This window comes from Pinus tabuliformis, chromosome 5_2 (assembly GCF_031772625.1).
Source record: "Pinus tabuliformis cultivar Carrire ecotype Pingquan chromosome 5_2, CPIR1, whole genome shotgun sequence".
NCBI lineage: Eukaryota > Viridiplantae > Streptophyta > Pinopsida > Pinales > Pinaceae > Pinus > Pinus tabuliformis.
Genome location: NC_142306.1, coordinates 987,569,706 through 987,588,953, shown reverse-complemented (window position 1 = coordinate 987,588,953; position 19,248 = coordinate 987,569,706). Strand labels below are relative to the sequence as shown.

At 36.7% G+C, this 19,248-nt stretch overlaps 1 protein-coding gene across 1 annotated transcript in view; it reads right to left on the bottom strand.

The window, feature by feature from the left end:
• The window catches only part of LOC149162617 (DNA ligase 4-like), a 38,409-nt gene that overhangs the window by 3,990 nt on the left and 15,171 nt on the right, over positions 1-19,248 (bottom strand). The window lies entirely within an intron of this gene.

Below are 19,248 nucleotides of genomic sequence, written 5' to 3'. Positions count from 1 at the left end.
CCAATAATGAGAGTGTAAGAGAACATTATTGAGAGCCATGATTGAGCGACTTGAATTTCTTTTTAATAATAATATAATAGTATCATAAAAATAATAATAATAATAATAATAATATTAATGATAATATTGATGATTAAGTCAAAATTGAACTATTAAGATTGATTGATGGTCAGAAGGAATTTTCCATCAACAATACTTGATTACCAATTGATGCAAGGTGATTTCTATTTTTGGAAATTCAAACTTGAGACTTTATATTTTTAGAAATTCTATTTTTAGACTTTCTATTGTTAGATTTCTATTTTTAGACTTTCTATTTTAGAAATTCATCCCTGAGCTGCCAAATTTTCAACAAAATGGTACATGCCCCTTGAATTTTCATTTAATTTAATAAATTAATTATATTTATACCTATAATTATGTTTATAATATTTCCACCTCCTTTAAAATTGCTTTGTCCTCAAAGCAAGGGTAAGGAAGGATATTGTTGGCGAAAATTTTCAGTTTTCTATTATGCATCTTCTTTTAGAAGGTTTCTACGTTTAATAAGGTATCATTTGATGGCTCTAGGACATAACACTTTTTCCTTAGTTGCAAGAATTCCTTCTAATTCTAAAATAATTCGTCCTTTGTCATCAAAATCAGGAACCTTTGTTTGAACAAGTTGGGATTGTCCCAACACCTTCTTGAGGCAAGACGCATGGAGTACATTATGGATGTGATAGTTGTCCAGTAACTTCAACCCATAGGCTAATTCGCTAATTTTTTTTGTTGATCTAAAAAGGCCCATATAATTTTGGAGCCAAATCGTTCTTCCCTTGTTTAAGTAATAACTACTTGTAATCCAAACTTGTGCGACTTTCTCCCACCGTCGATCTGTCCCCATCGGATTTGACGGTTCTTATCGATATTGGGCCGACAACATGCTCGGAGATTACCCGCCCAAAAAGCGGTTTTCTCTCTCTCCTCCGCTACTACGTGTCGCCCGATCAATGGAATCAGGTGTCCTCCCCTTTTTACCACTCACGGTTTCTTATCCGCCCGAAATACCACCTTCGCCTTTAAACCCGCCTTTCTCATTGATTATCGTTCGAACCTTTTCGCGCCCGATGACCGTTGATTTGATTCATCGACGGCAGCGACGGTTCCTCCAGACTGCAGCACCTCTGGATAATCTCTACCGTCCATCCCATGATTCCGAACTTTGCGACTTAATCTGGGCAGTTATTAAACTGAAAACCTCGTTCGTTGATTCCAATGGCCCCTGTGCCCGACAAAAGGAAAGTGGTCAACACCAGAAGAAGAAAAAGCACCTCAGGCATTACAAATCCAAGGAAGCACAGCAAACAAGGAGCAGAATGCAAAGCCAAAGGAAGAACAGGAAATCAACTCAAATGGAACCACAATGGCACATTACAAAATCAACAGCACAAGTAATGAAGGAGAGAACTCGGTCAAATATGAAAAGAAGAAATAGCCAACTCAGGAGCAAACAGTCTATAAGCCTTGAAAAACTGTCAAAGAATCCATGGCATGTAAATTTCTCTTTCTAATAGGTCAGTTTGTTAGGCAGTACACTAGAATACCCATAAAAATGCATAAAGTCTTGAACACTGGCCTAGGAGAAGAGACTACGTTCCTATCTCCTAGCTTAGATGTTTATCTTTTTGCAGTCGTTTGTAATAGGAGCTTGCTCCAACAAAGCTTTTGATAATATATCAACTGCCCGACCTTGTTAAAAAAAAAAATAACTACTTGTAAGGTTGGAGTCTTACAAACACCCAATCGCCTTCTCTCTAATCTATGTTGGTTTGCTTGTTGTTTCATTCTATTACAAGCTATAGCTAAATTTTCTTTTAATATTTTTATGAACTGTTACTCTTCATCAAGACGATTCTTCATTGCATGGACCTTAGTGTCAATTAGTGTAAATTCCTTCCAGTTTGTTGGTTCATGACCACATAACGCTCGAAAACGAGATATTTTGGTGGGATGTGTGGTAGGTAGAACTATACCACCATTCAGCTAAATGCAACCATTGGAACCACTTGTTTTGCTTATCTTGTTGTAATATGTAACTAGGTTCGGTCTTCATAATGACATATTTAATCATGATTTTATGTATTTAATGAAAAGAGAAAAAAAAATTAATATTGTTATTCTTGAGGCATGGGTTTCATGCTCAAGGAAGATTTATTTGTAGGTCAAGCACTCATTGAGTGCTTCTAAGGCTTGTCATTGAGTCTATAAGTCAATTGAGTCATTGTCATGTATCAAAGACCCTTTTGGGCATGTTACATATTGTAAAAAAAAATATTTGAGCCAAAAGACCCTCTAAGACCTCCTCATGGTGCAAAGATCAAGTAGGCCTACATGAAGGGACAAGTCGGCCTAAAGATAGCAATTCGTACCCCTCAAGAGCCTTTAAACAAGAAGGAACTCGACCTCATTTGGACACTCTCAAGCAAGTTCAATCTCCTCAAGATAGAAGCTGGAAAAGGACGAAGAAGAACAAGATCAAAGTTTTGGGCCTCTCTCTCTCTCTTTTGTTAGGGTTTCTACAGTTACTGGGCAAGACGAAATTCTGAAGTTGCATCGAAGCTGTGAAGTTGCATCGAAGTTGTGAAGCTATAGCTAGGTCGATGTTGTGAATCTACTGGAGAGGTTGAAGTTGCAGTAGAATCTGTTGGTCGAAGTTGCAGAAGAATTTACTGGGCAAAAAAGAATTTGTTGGAGGTCGAAATTGTAGAAGTTGCTAAGGAACTGCTAGAATGAAAGCTCATCAAGGGACTTGGTCTTGGAGGGTCTTGGTCAAGGGTTATAGGTCTTGGAATTCCTCAATTGAAGATTCGATAAGAAGAGAACAATTCTTGTGGGTTTTCCCCTCAAGTGGAGAGGTTTTGGCCCTAGTTGATCGCCTATATCTTGTGTCCTTTTGTCTCGCAGTTCTTTATGGTTTGGTAGTTGTTTGATGAAAAGAACACAATAATAATTAAGGTGAAAAAGAATCTAATCAAGATAATCAAAATACATCACAAGCAGTTATCAAAGTAAGAGAAATCACATAATCTAGTTGTCCCTAGATTTCTCAACATGGTATCAGAGGAAAGGTGACAATACAAGGAAATGTAGCTAAAAGAAGAACACTCAAAGGCCGAAGCACTAGAAGGACTATCAAAAGGAGTATCAAGAAAGATCAAAACATTGACATCGTACCATCAAGAAGACATTCACAAGGACCGAGTACAAGCAAAGAAGACCTCAAAACCCTAGCTTATCAAAAGAAGGGTTTCTCACTAAAAGCATTGTTGGGAAGCTCGCACACCATCATCAAAGAAGATCTCAAGGACCCTACCTAGAAGGACTACACATCGAAGCATCTTGAAGTCTCTACATTCAAGGGAAGTAAGAAGAGGCGTTGCCATCGTCATCAAGGAATCAAGGTGATCTCCCTCTCTTTGAAGGAAAACATCTTCATCAAGAAGACATCTATTATCAACATCATCATCAAAATCAAGAAGGCATCAAGTTGAGAGTATTGTCATCAAGGAGCATCTTCACTTGACAAGTACCTTTATATTTATGACTAAATCTGCTATCAAAATGACTTCATTTTGCAAGGAAAGCAACAAATTGGTTGGGTCATCAAACTTTCTTTCATGGAAGAAGAGGACAGATTTGATCCTCATAGAAAATGAAATGGTTGAACATGTTAAGGGATCAATTACTAAGCCTCCAAAGGAAGAAGCTCAAGCTCTAGCAAAGTATATGAAAGGGGAAGTAAGGGTTCAAAGGATTCTCATTGAATCCATCAAGGATCCCCTCATACCCTATGTATCAAAGTTGGAGACATCAAAAGAAATATACAATAAACTAGTAGAATTGTTCTTCGTAAGTACGGCTGAAGAAGTGATATCATTAAGACAAGAACTCTACAAGATGAAGATATCAAAGGAATATGGAATAGCCTCATACTTTATGAGGGTATCAGAAATAAGAGACCAACTACAAGAGTTGGGAGAAATAATGTCTGATAAAGAAATGACCACCATAGTGCTCAATGCACTTCCCGAGGAATGGGGCAACTTTACATCAAGCATCTATGGAAAGAAGGAAGCTACCCCATTCAATGAACTTTGGTCATTGCGCAAAATTGAAGAAACCGGGCTGAAGTCAAAAAACAATGTAGGATCAAACAAGCAAGTCCAAGCATTTGCTACTATGGCTAAGAGAAAAGGAAAGTTTGGGAAGCTTGGTTCTCAGAAAAAGAAGAAGAATATGTCAAAGATCCAATGCTATGGTTGTCAGGAATATGGGCACTACAAGAGAGATTGTCTGAAATTCAAGAAGGACAACAAGAGGAAAGAAAGAAATGAAGCTCATACCACCAAAGAAGTGGAAGAACCTGATGAGAAAAAATCCAAAAGGATAGATCTTCACTATTAGGGTTTCTCCAATGCATAGCAAGGAGAAGTAGGAGGTGAAAAGATCTCCACCATGGCAGTCAAGATGAGAAGTATTATGACAAGATGCATCTTAGTAGAAGATTGCATCATACTAGAAGCATATCGTTAAAACAAGAGCTCGTGACATTATTAGAGAAGCTTGAAAGAATAGCTAAAGTAGAAGTCTACAAAGATGTAGCAGTTATCCTATAAAGGAAGTAGCTCTTAGCAACCTCATTAAAATCATATATAGTACATATGATTGAAAGAAAGTCATCTAGCATGATAGAAGGAGTTCATCATACATCATCATCATTAGGAAGGAGCATTTGCAGGATGAGGATAATCATAATCCTTTGTTGGAATCTTCGTTAGAAGGTTCACCTCTCTTGGAAGAAGCAAGTGTCTTGCTGAGAATTCCCCCTTGTATGGGATTCATTGTTTAGAAGGATGACGGTATGGTGACAAAGGAATGCAGCATATCAAGATTTTTGAAGTACTCTCAATCAAGAAAAAGAAGTTGTTGAAGGAATCTTAGATGACCAAAAAAAGGAAAGAGGTATGCATGCGTGTATTTAATTGAGTCATGTCATATGGTTGCATGGGTAAATGCTCTATCTCATGAGCATGATAAAAAAAAATGATATCCTACTTTGGAAAGATGCATGAAAGCATGGTTCACATATTGACTAGATGAAATCAACATAATATGTTCTCATATGGAATATGAGGCGGTTGACAAAAATGAAGGAACTATGGATGGAAGTTCATAGGGAACAATATGTGAAGAAAGAAAGGAGATCGTGAAAGATGCAACTATGGTCACATAGTAGAGGAAATCAACATCCGATGACTAGAAGAATTGGCCATAACATCTCCATAGAGAAGGCACAAAGACCCTGATAAGGCCTGTGTAGAAAGGAGACCCTTGACATTGAAAGTCTTGGGGATGTGCTTATGAATGCGTAGGATGTTGATATTGCGAGCAAGATGTCACGATGAAAGGCCATCACAAAAGGTAACTTTGATTTGATGTTCATTTTTTATTTTTGAACAACATCTGGATGGATTGATATAGGGCTACCGAAAGAGAGTTGCAGGTGTTATCTACAACTAGCACTCAGGCGATTGGATGGAAGATCCTGAAGGAAACATGACTTGGAAGAGGTAGTAGTATGATGAAAAGCCAAATGTGGATTAGAGGATTACTTTCTGATGAAGAGAAGGATGAAATGACTAATGTAACTCGTGAAGGAAAGTGGCAGATGGTCGATGCCCTACAACTGATAAAGGCTCCATTATGAACAGGATGAACTTCGTGACATCAAAAGGATTCGCACTAGAAGCTAATGGTCCCATGATCTCCACCTAGAGCAGAAAGTTGTTGGAAGCAAGTCCCTGGTTAAGAGGGAACTTGGGTACATTCCTTTTATAGGAATGGGTACATTCGTTCATAGGAATGGGTATATCCTCCCTAGTCGAGAGGGAGAGATAGACATCATTATTGTCTTCACTTTGGATTGGGTAAGCATATGGCATTTGATACTCTTTGAGGATGAGATAGGGCATCCAAGATAATAGTAGTCGTAGAGGACCAATATTCTTTGAGGACTGGGAATCCAAGACAAGAATAGTCCTAGGAGGACATTCCCTGTGAACACCCGGGTGGGGTCTGTATCTTGAGGGGCAATGATGATGGTGTCTATAAGTCATTAATATTGCTAGCATCGTGCTTTGATCTTGTGGAGAGATAGAGTTGTTAGTTAAGGCCTTGCTATGTGACAATGTTGGATGATATGATGCTAAACAGATGGGTTACCAATCTGACTCTTCTTATGAGAATTCTTCAGATTGAGAATGTCCAAGTACCTTGTATGGATTATGAATACCTCCCTAGTTAAGAGGGAGCGTTGAAATATGTAACTAGGTTCAATCTTCATAATGACATGTAATCATGATTTTATGTATTTAATGAAAAGAGAAAAATAAATTTATTATTGTTATTCTTGAGGCATGGGTTTCATGCTCAAGGGAGATTTAGTTTTAGGTCAAGCACCCATTGAATGCTTCTAAGGCTTGTCATTGAGTCTACAAGCAATTGATTAATTGTTATGTATGAAAGACCCTTTTGGGCATGTTACATATTGTAAAGAAAAATTATTTGAGTCAAAAGACCCTCCAAAAACTCGTCATGGTGCAAAGATAAAGTCAGCCTACACGAAGGGACAAGTCGGCCTAAAGATAGCAATTCGTACCCCTCAAGAGCCTGTAAATAAGAAATAACTCGACCTCATTTGCATAGACTCTCAAGCAAGTTTGATCTCCTCAAGATAGAAGACATATGTAATCATGATTTGATGTATTTAATGAAAAGAGAAAAATGAATTTATTATTGTTATTCTTGTGGCATGGGTTTCATGCTCAAGGGAGATATATTTTTAGGGCAAGCACCGATTGAGTGCTTCTAAGGCTTGTCATTGAGTCTATAAGCAATTGAATAATTGTTATGTATGAAAGACCCTTTTGGGCATGTTACATATTGTAAAGAAGATTTATTTGAGTCAAAAGAAAGTCAAAAACTCGTCATGGTGCAAAGATCAAATCATCCTACACGAAGGGCCAAGTCGGCCTAAAGATAGCAATTCGTACCCCTCAAGAGCCTGTAAATTAGAAATAACTCGACCTCATTTTCACAGACTCTCAAGCAAGTTCGATCTCCTCAGGATAGAAGTTGGAAAATGACAAAGAACAAGAACAAGAACAAGATCGAAGTTTTGGGGTTAAGTTATGCACCACGATTGCTCCCTCCTACACATTATTTACCCAAGTGTGGGCTTCCCTTTTATTAGCTACCCTTGTACCATGGCATATGATCCAGGTTGTCTCCTTTCATTCCCTACTCCATTCCATCATTATGCCACATGCCACCACCATTTGAAGGATGTACCACGGACATACCACACCCTTTAGAGGTAAAGACCACCTAATAGGATGCCTTGTTAACCCTATTTGGAGTTGGGAAATGTTAGCACATGCCAAAGGCCACTATGGAAGGGCGTGCCATTATGAAGTGCTCACTTGTCATCCATGGTTTATAAACTCTTTTACTTGATTTCTTTAATGACTTGGTGTGCTGGAAGGCACGGGGATGCATTGGATCTTATGCGAGATTGCAGGTGGTTTCTATTTGGGTCTGGTCTCCCTATACGGGGTCTTGACCCCAGAGGGCTACATTGGCACATGTAGGGTGTGTGTAGAGAACCATGGGCCTCCACAGCAGTAGATAGCACTCCATGGATCCCCACAGTCATTCAGAGATTGTTTGTGGTTCACTTATTGGACGAGGAATACACCCCTGATCCATCATGCCCAGCTGGCCCCAGAGTTGCACCATACACTTGGTAAATGATCTAGGACTTTCATGATGATGTGGCATCACCTACACCATAATCCTAGCCCTTGCAGGCGATCTACAGTGATCTTCGCTTTGTTTGGAGACCCATGAGAACACTTGTGTGGGCCAACTCCTTGTCCACTACTTTTGGGAGTTCAACTACACATTATGGCACATATGGACTCCATTAAGCCTCCTCCAAGGTCCAACGACATGCACCATTCATTATTCGACCTCTTGAGAAACTTATTCTTTTGTTTATGAGCTAGTTTGGTAAAAATAGTCACTAAAAGTTAGTTATTTTGCACATTATTTTATTGTAGGGGCTAATGTAGGCCTTCTTGTCGCACAAAGTGTCTAGGCACCGCGACAACGCTCAAAGTAAGGGTTGTCACTCTAATCCTTACTCAGTCCGTTTAGACTCTGGGGTAGTCCCTAAGGTGAATGAATGAAAATAGCTTGTGAAACACAAGCTCTAGGAGACTTAAAGATGGACAACTTGATGAATTTAAAAAAAAACTTGGTCAACTAAGATGGATAGATTAAAAGAAGACACAACCACAAGATAAAAATAATTATAGACCAATGCCTTTATATTCAATTAACACTTAAACAAAAACAAGTTATCCCAAGCAATTTATAAATATGGCAAAGCAACGATCATGAACAATTAAATGTTAACGCCCAAAACCTTATCACACAAGATATCTAGCAATTAAATCCTGTGAAGAATTATGAAATTTAAATGCTAAGAAATGATTCCAAATTTAAAATGATTTTCATCAATGACCCAGATCTAGAATAATACTTGACAATAAAGAAACCACAAAATTTAAAATTTCACACTTAACACACCAAAAGACACCAACTAACTTTAGATTTAGAATTTAATTATCCCTTAGGTAAAAAATTAATGTGCTAAGCTTTTGATGCAAATTTAATGTGGCAAATGAATTTTTTAATGTGACCAAAGTAAAACAAATCAAAAGGGTTAATAAATTAAAATTTTAATGGGCCATAGGCCACATTAAAATTTTATGTGAAAGTACAAATCCTCTTTTGATTTAATTCTTTTAGGAATTTTAAAGTCACATCAATGAAATTTTTTAATAGATTTTTTAAATGTTTTTTTAAATTTTTTAATTTAAACAAAAAAATCAAAACAACAAAAAAATTTAAAATGAAAACAACAACAACAACAACAACAATTAAAAGGAAAAGAAATTAAAAATGAAACCTAAACCAAAAAGTAGATTTTTTATTCTTTTATTTTTATAAAACATTGAACATTCAACCAAAGTTAAAAAAATAAATTAATTAAAAATTTAAAAAAAAAAATAAAAATTTCAAAAATATATATATATATATATATATATATATAATCGAAATCAAAAGGAAACTAACTAAACTAAGAAAATATAAAAGTGAAACCTAAACCTAACCTAACGCATACACAATACAAATGAAATAAATAAAAAAAAAAAGAAAAAGTCGAATGATTGGTGCTGTGTGTGCAGGTGTAAGCTTGGACGGTGGCGAGGGCTGAGGGATGCGTTAAAGAGGAAAGGAGAGGAGTCGGCAAGGGGTTGCACGCAGGTAGTAGCAACGAGGGGCTTGGTAGCACGATGGAGCCGCAGTTTTGGCTCGAGGAGAATGGCGGATAAAGGGGATTCGAGTAGGGAGCTGAGGCAGCGATGCAAAGGGAGTGCGGAAGATAGGTCTTGCAAGGGCGGAGAAGAAGCGACGGGGAAGGAGCCGCGAGTTAGGAGGGAGCCTGTAGGTTTGCAAGCACGCGTTTAGTGCAGGTAGCAACAAAGGGTTGTGGAACTTTCTTAAAAAAAATCGAAATTTTTTGCAGTAAGAAGAATAAAAAGAAAAACCCAAGCAGCTAATGGTAGCCTCAAGAAACCCAAAATAAACCCAGCGAAATCGAATTCCACATCAATATATTTTTTATGCTTCAGATTTATCCTTGAAACCCTTATAAAATTTCCAGATTTAAAACTTTTTAAACCCTTTGCATTGCAAAATTTTTGAATAATGTCCCTGCAAAATTATGTTGGTAAACCCCAAGAGATCTAGATCTTACCCCCTCCAGGGCATAGATATGGACTCTACACAAATTTTCTTCCTCAGATCTGTAGCTGCACGACAACAAGAAAACACCCAAAAGATATATACAATGATAAAAACTAGAACTGCAGGCTCTAATAAGCCAGATCTATCATTAAGCCACACAAAAAATTAAATTTTTAAAGGAGGTGCTAACTCGAAACCCTTTATGTATCACCAGCAAAAAAATCTTATGATAAACCCAGAGCTAATTTGGCTGGGCTCTTCCGGGAACACAGATCGGGAGTTGGCTGGTCCAACTGAAAAATTCCCCTGATGTCAGAGGATCTAAAATCAAGATTTCCCTACAAAACTCAATCCAACCATCAAAAATAGAGCGAGAGAGTAATCATAAAATTCAGACAAATAGAGATATCTGCTATTACGTTCAAAATTTAAATTACTATCCAAACCCCAGTGACTGAGCAAGATACCTGTACTCAAATCACTCTTCAAAAGCTATCATCAATGGCTTTAGAAAAAATTATGCATGAAAACAACAAATCTTACAGCATTCCCATGAAGAGTAACACCAGTAGAATTTAACCCCAAAGTCTTTCTTTATTATCCAGAAAAAGATTACACAAGAGCTTCTTGCTAAGCGCACGACTCAGAGATCGGATGGATCAACTGACAAATGACTTCCTATTTAAAAGTAAATCCTCCAACGGCTAGTTCGAATGATCCTCGTCAAAGCAATCTCGACTGTTGACGAAGATTAAAATTTCTCTTAATCTCATCTGTCGAAATATTTAAATATTTGGGGAAATGCGAAATTTTCAATTAAATGCATTTTAATTAATTCAAAAATTAAATTTTTGAGTTAATTTCCCCAAAATTTTAACTTTGACTTACCCCTGGGGATCAAAGTCTTAAAATTTATCAAAATAATTAATTTACCTTAGTCCCGGGACCTTTTAAAATTTAATTTTCGAGGACCAACGAATTTTGCCTTTGGAGAATTTAAATTTACCTATGACCTAAAATTAATTAAATTTTTGGCTTAGGATTTTAATTAATTTTTTGCCAGAAAATTTAATTAATTAACCTATGAGGAGATAAATTATTTTTCCAACCCTCAAGAAACTTTACATCATGATTTTCATATTTTTTTACATTATAAGGAGAAAAACTCATTTGTAATAGACCCTCACAGACTACCCATTTCTGCGACACAAATATAATTCAACAAACCAAGCAATTTGTAATAAAATAACCTAACCAAGTAGTTAGGATTATTCCCAAATTACTTTTACATAGACTCGATCTAGAACACTAGGACTCACCTAAGATCCTAGCGACAAAATCCATTCCAGCTTTGGAGTAAGACTAGAGAAAAACTCTGTCGACCATCCGAGAATGGATTGGTGAGACAAAAAACCTCCCAAAATGGAGATCGTCACTAAAAAAGTAGGTTTACCTAAGTCGTCACATACATGACACGGATCTACTGAGATTATTTACGTTATACACATGCAGAAAGGGTTTACATAACATCTTGGAAGTCAAGCTGATGATGATAGTTGGATGGCAAGGACACATTGATCAAGTTCTATCCCTTTTGCGAAAAAGGGGGTGTACTTCTATGGGTCGTTGACACGTAGTGGTCAACAGGCCTAATTGGCAAAATCAAACTCATTAAAAGTGTGTAAATACAAGTGATGTGAATTCATTTTAGCATCATCACTTGGTTGGACTTGTATCTCTTTAGAGTACTTCGCTATCCTTCTTGGCGGACGAAATTTTGAAACATGGAATGAATTTTGATGTTTGGATCATTTTCTCTTTTCTTGGAGCTTCTTGTTTGGCAATTTTTTTTATGGTTGGATATACTCTAATACATTTAAGTGCAAATTTAATGTTATTCTTTACTCTATTTTTGTCACATATATTGTTTTTGGGATTTCGTTATTCTAGGGCTAATTTATTGCATCTATTATTGCGAAGTTGTGGAAATTTTGTTTCTAGATAGTGATGCTTCATGTATGGGCTATGTATGATGAGTGAATGTTCCTAGGGATATTTCATGGTTGAAATTTGTCTTGATAAGCCATCTTTTTTGCAAAACAAAGTATAAAGTCTTTGAAGTTGCTCCCCTTCTCCCTAGTGCTAAGTGAAGCCGCCTCTAAGGCCTCCTTGACCAAGAAAATCAAATCCAGATTCATAATCATCCTTGACTCCAATCTCGCCAAAGGATTAGGCACTGGTCTACCATATGTGATCACCATAAAACTTATTTTTCTTCATCTTCTCCTCTTCTTTCTAGGTCTAGCCCCATTGGTCACCTAGGGCATCGAATATCTCACAATCTAGCCATCCAAATACTTCGATTTTTGGTCCACAACTGCGTTAGTGTGTCCTCAAGAAGCCCTCCAAATTTCATGAGATTTCGACAATGGGACCTTGAGATATCACAAGCCCTAGATCAAAGACCAATTCTTACCTCATAGGGATCATTGTGCCACCTTTCATTGAAAAAAAAAATCTTCCCCCTTTGACCTAACCTGGGGTCCATTTGGTCCCGTGTGGTCCCGTTTCCTATCAAAGCTAACTTTTCAAGGATCACTTAGGAATCCAAGTTCCATAAGGATTTTGAGGAATAGGAAGCTCCATTGCATGACATATTCCCTAAACCTAACACTCAAATCCTCATCAACCTTTCCTAGAAAACCATACACCTTGCTTACAAAGCAAGCAAGCCCTAATTTCGAGTTTCTCCTTGGAAATGGTGATTGGAATCACTTCTTATCCATTGCATTGATATATTCTTTGTAAGTGAGTCCGCATACCAGGTCTCCCCCCATCAGTGAAAGCCCGCAATGAATAGGGAACCTTAGCTAAGGTGACAGTGGGCTAAGTCTCCATGTCACCGATGCTCTTTGAGGATGAGGTAGGGCATCCAAGATAAGAGTAGTCAAAGAGGACCAATATTCTTTGAGGATTGAGGATTGAGGATTGGAAATCCAAGATAAGAATAGTCCTAAAAGGACATACCGAGTGAACATCTGGATGGGGTATGTGCCTTAGAGGTAGTGTGGCAGCTCACATAAAGCCTCCCAGCATAATGCTCTCGAATGAAGTTGAACTTGTCTAGTTAAGGTCTTCAATGACGGTGTTGGTTATGATATAGATGCTTGAAAAATGGCTTATCAATCTGACTCTTCGTATGGGAATGCTTCAAGATTGAGATTCCTTGTACTTCATAATGAGATTATGAATACCTCCCTAGTTGAAAGGGAATGTTGGAAATTGTAACTAGATTCAGTCTTCATAATGACTCTTTTGTAAACATGACATTGTATATTTTGTATATAGAAAGAAAAAGAATTTTATTTTATTCAAAGCATAGGTCTCATGCTCAAGTCTAGGTCAAAAGCATGTTTTTTGTGCTTATAGGTCTTTCTAGGTCTTTCTAGGACAAAGAAGAATTTGTGTCATGTATTATAGTCCCATTTGGACTCTTTGTAACAAAGAAAAATATTTATTTTGAGTCAAGAAAAGCCATTTTATTCTCCAAGACCAAGTTGGCCCAGTCAAGATGAAGTCAGCCTAAGGGAGGGCTATTTGACCCCTCAAGAAGGCTATAAATAGAAGGAGCTCGACTCATTTGAAGCACCATCTCATCTCAAGTTCGATTTGCAATAGCGAAGAAGGAGAAAGAGCAAGGAGGATGAAGAAAAGAAGAAGTCGAAGTCTCTTGGGGATCATATTTTTTCTATCCACACATGTGAAGCTGCTAGGGTTTATCTAAAGCTGCCATGTTGCAAGAGACCGAAACTGTAGTGCCAAAATTTTGAAATGAAGTTGTAGGGCCAAATTTCTAGATGCGAAGCTAGAAGATCAAAGTTTTGAAGTTGCCTTGAACATCTTTTTGGTAGGTTGACTTGGTGCTTGGGAGTATTATGGGCTTTGGTCTTTGGGTCTTGGAAGTCTCATTGTAAGAAGATTTTATAAGAAGAGAAGCTTTCTTTCTAGGTTTTCCCCTTAGAGGGGTTTTGCCCTGGCTTGGAGCCTACATCTTGTGTACTTTATCTCATTGTGATCTTCATTGTTTTGGTAGTTGCTTGATGAACAATATATATTATATAATAAATAATAAAAGGCCAACAAATATCACAAGTAATTATCAAGTTAAGGAAAATCATCTATAATCTACAAGTCTCTTGATTTTCCAACACTAAGTCTAGTTTAACTTCATTTATATGTTCTATCCTTCTCTCTAGATGTAGCTTGTAATATTCCTAATTGGAATTTAACAACTAATACCAAGCAATGGACTAGGAACAGTAAATAAATTGGAACTCGTACACAATAATTAAAACACCAAAATGTCTAGCAACACAATCTGAGTCATTTTATTTAGTTTTATGATAAAAGAGTACATAAAATGAGCTGAAATTTTGGAACCTGGACTAGCTATGCAAACCCCGTGTAGTATAACTCTGATCTGGAGGAAATATTGGCCCAAACTGGTATTGCGCACTACCCAAAAAATTACTGCTACTGCTGCTGAAATGGAATTGAAGATTCTGTGCTAAAGAATGCTTAGATCACCCTAAAATTGCAACCACAAACTCCCCTCCAAAACCCCAAAATACACAGAAAGGGTTTGGCCCAAATCTAAGCCAAAACTGAGCCCTCCAAGTGACGCAGATTCCCCATCTAACTAACAATTTTCCCTACTATAAGAATGAGGATTTCATAATCAAATATTGCCCGAAAAATTCTATAAAATTAGCCGGAGACTCCTCTCAATAAACCCACAAAAACCCATAAAGGGTTTGGGTTGAATCCAACGTGCCCTGGTGACCCCAAGAAATGTGTATGGTTCTAACTAGTTGGAAAAACTCCTCGTAGAAAGAATTTTGTTGTAGAAGGCCAATCAATTACTGGAAAATCTCCTCCAACCCCAGCAAATCACTCCTCCAAGCCTTTTTATTTCTCCTTAGCCCGAACTCCCCAAATCTCCTTGTCAAAATATTTGCACAGTAGTTGTCCAGAAACCCCTGAAATAGATAAATTTGGCCCTCCAAAATGCAACACTCTCAGCCCTGCAAATCACCAAGGAAAAACTCGCCCTCCCTATGGATAAATCTTTACAAATTCTCTGGCCAAAACTCCATTGTTTGCTAGCTTCTCTCAGCCCCTTCAAATTTCCTTGCACCCTAAGAGAAGCACGCCCCAGCTGGAAATCGTCTGCAATGTAGCTCCTAGAGAAGCCTGAGATGGACTCCTTCTTACTCCCCTAGGGTGACGCTCGAAGTTCACCAAAGATAGAGGTGGAATTCCCGCTCGGAAATTCCTTGTGCTGAACAGCACAGTTGTCTTGGCTAAGCAACTCAAGAGAATTAATGTTGAAATTGTAAAATGACCAAAGATAATCCACAAAATGAGTCCATCCTCCTTTTATAATTTCTCCTCATGCCTCTAGACTCCTTTTTTAATATTATTTTATTGGTGGGGGCCATTTTCCACTAAGTCACTTTTGCTACCATTTAATAAAATAATAATTTGCCACTATTCTCCGATAAAATAATACTAGCCACCTTTCTCCAATAATATTTGCCCCTTTTCAATTAATATTACTAAAATTGGGCAAAACTCCTTAGTGACTCTCATGCTCACAAAATTGAGGATATTACATAGCTTCATAGGTAAGTCTTGGAATACCTTGTCATATTTGTGAATTAATGCTTCAATCTCTTGATGTTGAGAATGCACTAATTTTGGTGCTATTGTCTCCATCTAATGTCATTGTGCGAATGTAGACTAGTGCCCCCTATCTAATTAGTTTCGTCATTTGTGGAGAAGATACAATTTGAGTTGGTGGAAGTTGGAATCCAAACAATTTATGTTTTCTTCCTTCCCATTTGAATTTGACAAATGTTTATGGTGATTTGCAGAATAATTCCCCAGGTTTGCAATCATTGGATTCCTATATATAGATACTTAAGTTTATTTTCATTATTATTTTTTAAGCGATTTAATCTTTTTTCCACTTATTATAAAATAGAATAAAAAATTAAAGGGTCAACAATTTTGTATGAACCTAATTTGTGCAGCAAGAAGACACAGTGTGGCAATGGTAATTAGCGACAAGCCGAATGTCCTACCACTTGGGCGAACAACACGCAATGATCGAGAGGCAGATGGATCAATTTAAACATCAAGGCCAACAAATCAATCAAGTCGAGGAATGTCCGAGGTGGTGGCTACCGGGAAGCCATTACAACAACGACTACACTATTCTATAGGCGATGGCTACTGCGGCTCTACAGTCGCAAAAATTTCACGCATGTGAGTGACAGTCAAGAATGTTTGAGGTGGTGGTTATCATACCTTAACAGAAGAGTGAAACAAAGGGCAGGAAAATGACGACATGATAGGAGGGATGCGAGTTGATGGCAACTGGTGCAGTGATGAGGCAAATGGTGGTAGGCCAAAACGTATGATGGCAATTACGTGAGCCAGCGGCTGCTACAACGAGCAAGGTGGACCATATAGCAAGGATGCCAATATCGCTATTGGTGAGGCCCAATTTCCTGGATCTGAATTGCTAACTCTAATAGCAATGTTACAGCTACCTTTGATGTATATGTGCAAACAAAAGTGTATAAATTATATATTTATTATTTATTGATAGAATGAATAATAATGATATAATAAACACTCGTGACGATTTACTTATAGCATTGATTGGTCACAAAGTGAAATGGTGCATGCCCATTGACTTTTCATTTTATTAATTATTTATTATTATATATACCTATATAGAAAAGGATCGTGAATAAAAATAAAGAAAAAATGTAAGCCTCACAAAGTCAAATCAAGCCAAATAAAAAGCTAAAAAGGTGATGAGAAAACTAAACTAAAAAAAGAAACTACTTCACCATGCTCTCCACCCCCCTTTCAAAGTCCTAAAGAGCAAAATGCTTATTTAAAGAAAAAGGACTTAAAACTAAATCAAAAAAATAAAAATAGAAAGGAAGGGGAAGTGTGTGTAGGCTGAAATAGTAAAGCTCCCTCACAAGGCTTTGCAAATAAAAGAGGAAGCCTCGCCACAGTTTAATCAAATAGTTGGACCAAAATTACATCCTCAACATTGACTGTGACTTTGGAAGTTAATCAGTGTGCTATCCTTACATCCCCTTTCGTAAAAAATAATAACACCATCCACCTATTTTAACTTAGAGGACTTGGAAAATACCTTATGCTTTAGCCTAGAGAGACATGTGTAACGGAGTAAGCTTGTCCCCTTGGTTAGTTTTTGAGTAAATTGTAACATTTGCTAAGTTATTTGTGTCTAATTTATCTTATCTACATTATCAACCAACACGAATAACTACATGGTGTTTCATCATCTCCAATTGTCTACATCAACATTATTTGGAGAATTATTTCTAATGTACAAAGTTTTGCAAGCACATACATGACAAAAAATTCCTTGTCCATGTTCACATTTGGGAAAAATATTTGATGCAAAATTGATTAGTTGGTCAAATGAACACAACTAGCTTCAATTATTAGATTTCTAGAAGTTTCAAAAGTGCTTTGACCACTTTATTATTTAAATTAATCTTCTAGAAAAAAGGTAAAATATTTTGTCCACTTTTTATTATTTTATTTTTGACCTCATCAAAGTGGACAAACATTAGTTGGGAAACCACTTGTATTCTCCCATGGATTTCAAAAGCACATGGAATTGTAATTGATGGATTAGAGGTGTCCTTGTCCTATAAAAGGAAGGCTAGAACTCATTTGACAAATTTGAAGATAATAATTAAAAAAAAATTGCTAGTGATGTGATGATTGCCTTTGTTCTTTCTTTCTGAGTGTTCCCTTATATTGAAATATTGCAAGAATCCGGCTCTCTCAAACGGTTTGGTCAGCACAAAGGTACTGGAGGGTAAGTTTACTTTCATTTTGTTTTCTTAGATTGAATTATTCTAAACACTCAAGAAAAATATCGCAAGATTCTTCTCGATATTTAGGTTTTATTTATGCAAAAATGCCTTCATTTGATCTAGTTAAGGGTAATTTTACTTTCATTTTGTTTTGCTCAGATAGAAACACTCAAGAAGAATATCACAAGATTCTTCTCGATATTTAGGTTTTATTTATGCACATGCCTTCATTTGATCTGGTTAAATTACTGTTGTTGGATTTAACCCCCTTGAAAGGTAGTTTTTTGTGTTGCTTCAGGTTTTCAATTTTTCTTACATGTGTTTCAGTGGAAGAAATTTGCATCACCATCATTCTAAGGAAGCAAATTGTGACAGTAAAACAGCAGTCTCGGCAGGAGCTCCTCATCAAATATCTCCAAAATCAAGTATGCACAATTTTCCCTTACCATTTAAATTTTTTTGAAGTTTCCTTTTTTAGGATTCGATTTAGTTAACTAGATTTACTTAAATTTTAATTTTAGATTTAAATTTAGTTTTTTTTTTCATTTACTCAATGTAGTAACTTAAATTTCATTTTTAATTTATCTTAGGTTTATGTTATTCCACTTAGTTTAGTTGAAGTCAAAAATTGATTTTAAGTGTTATAGATAAAGTTATAAACTAAACTTTAGTTTAGGGTTAGATTATATTAGATTTGACTTAGGATTAATTTTAATTTTCTTTTTATTGGGCATTAGGTTAGCCCTTTTTAAAACATAAAAAAACAATATATAAAAAATAAAGCAAAACAAAAATAATAATTAAAAAAGAAAGAACAAGACAACAAAGGAGGGGCATCAAGCCCACTCCCCCCTAAGTCAGCCCGCAGCCACTCAAACATCTGGCACTCTGGAGTTGACCCACGGCACCCTTCACCAAAGCTACCCTGACCCACTCAGCCACTGCAAACTTGTTTTTAATTAGATTTTTTGATCTTTATCTTTTTCCACTTTTAGTGTTGATCCAAAAGCTGCTTCTCTTCTCCGACTTTTGTACTTATACTGAAAGCATTCTTTCATTCCCACTGACTTACATTTGTGGTCATTTGTTGGGTATTAATAAGATTCTGTTAACTCATTATCTCACAAGTAACTACATAACAACTTGTTCTCCTTAATAATTAGCAGCTAACAGGTGTTCTACTTCTGATTATAAGCACCTCTAGGACATCAAACACTTCTAAAAACTAGTACACAACTACTCTTCTTTCCAGATTATAGTTGCCTTTCACAAGCTCATATCACTAATATGACTGAAAAAACCTGATTAAACATAGCCAAGTGACAGTTATATTGTCTATGACATGAAATTCATTGACCAGTTCACTCAATTGTCAGCAGAGTAAGATTCATAC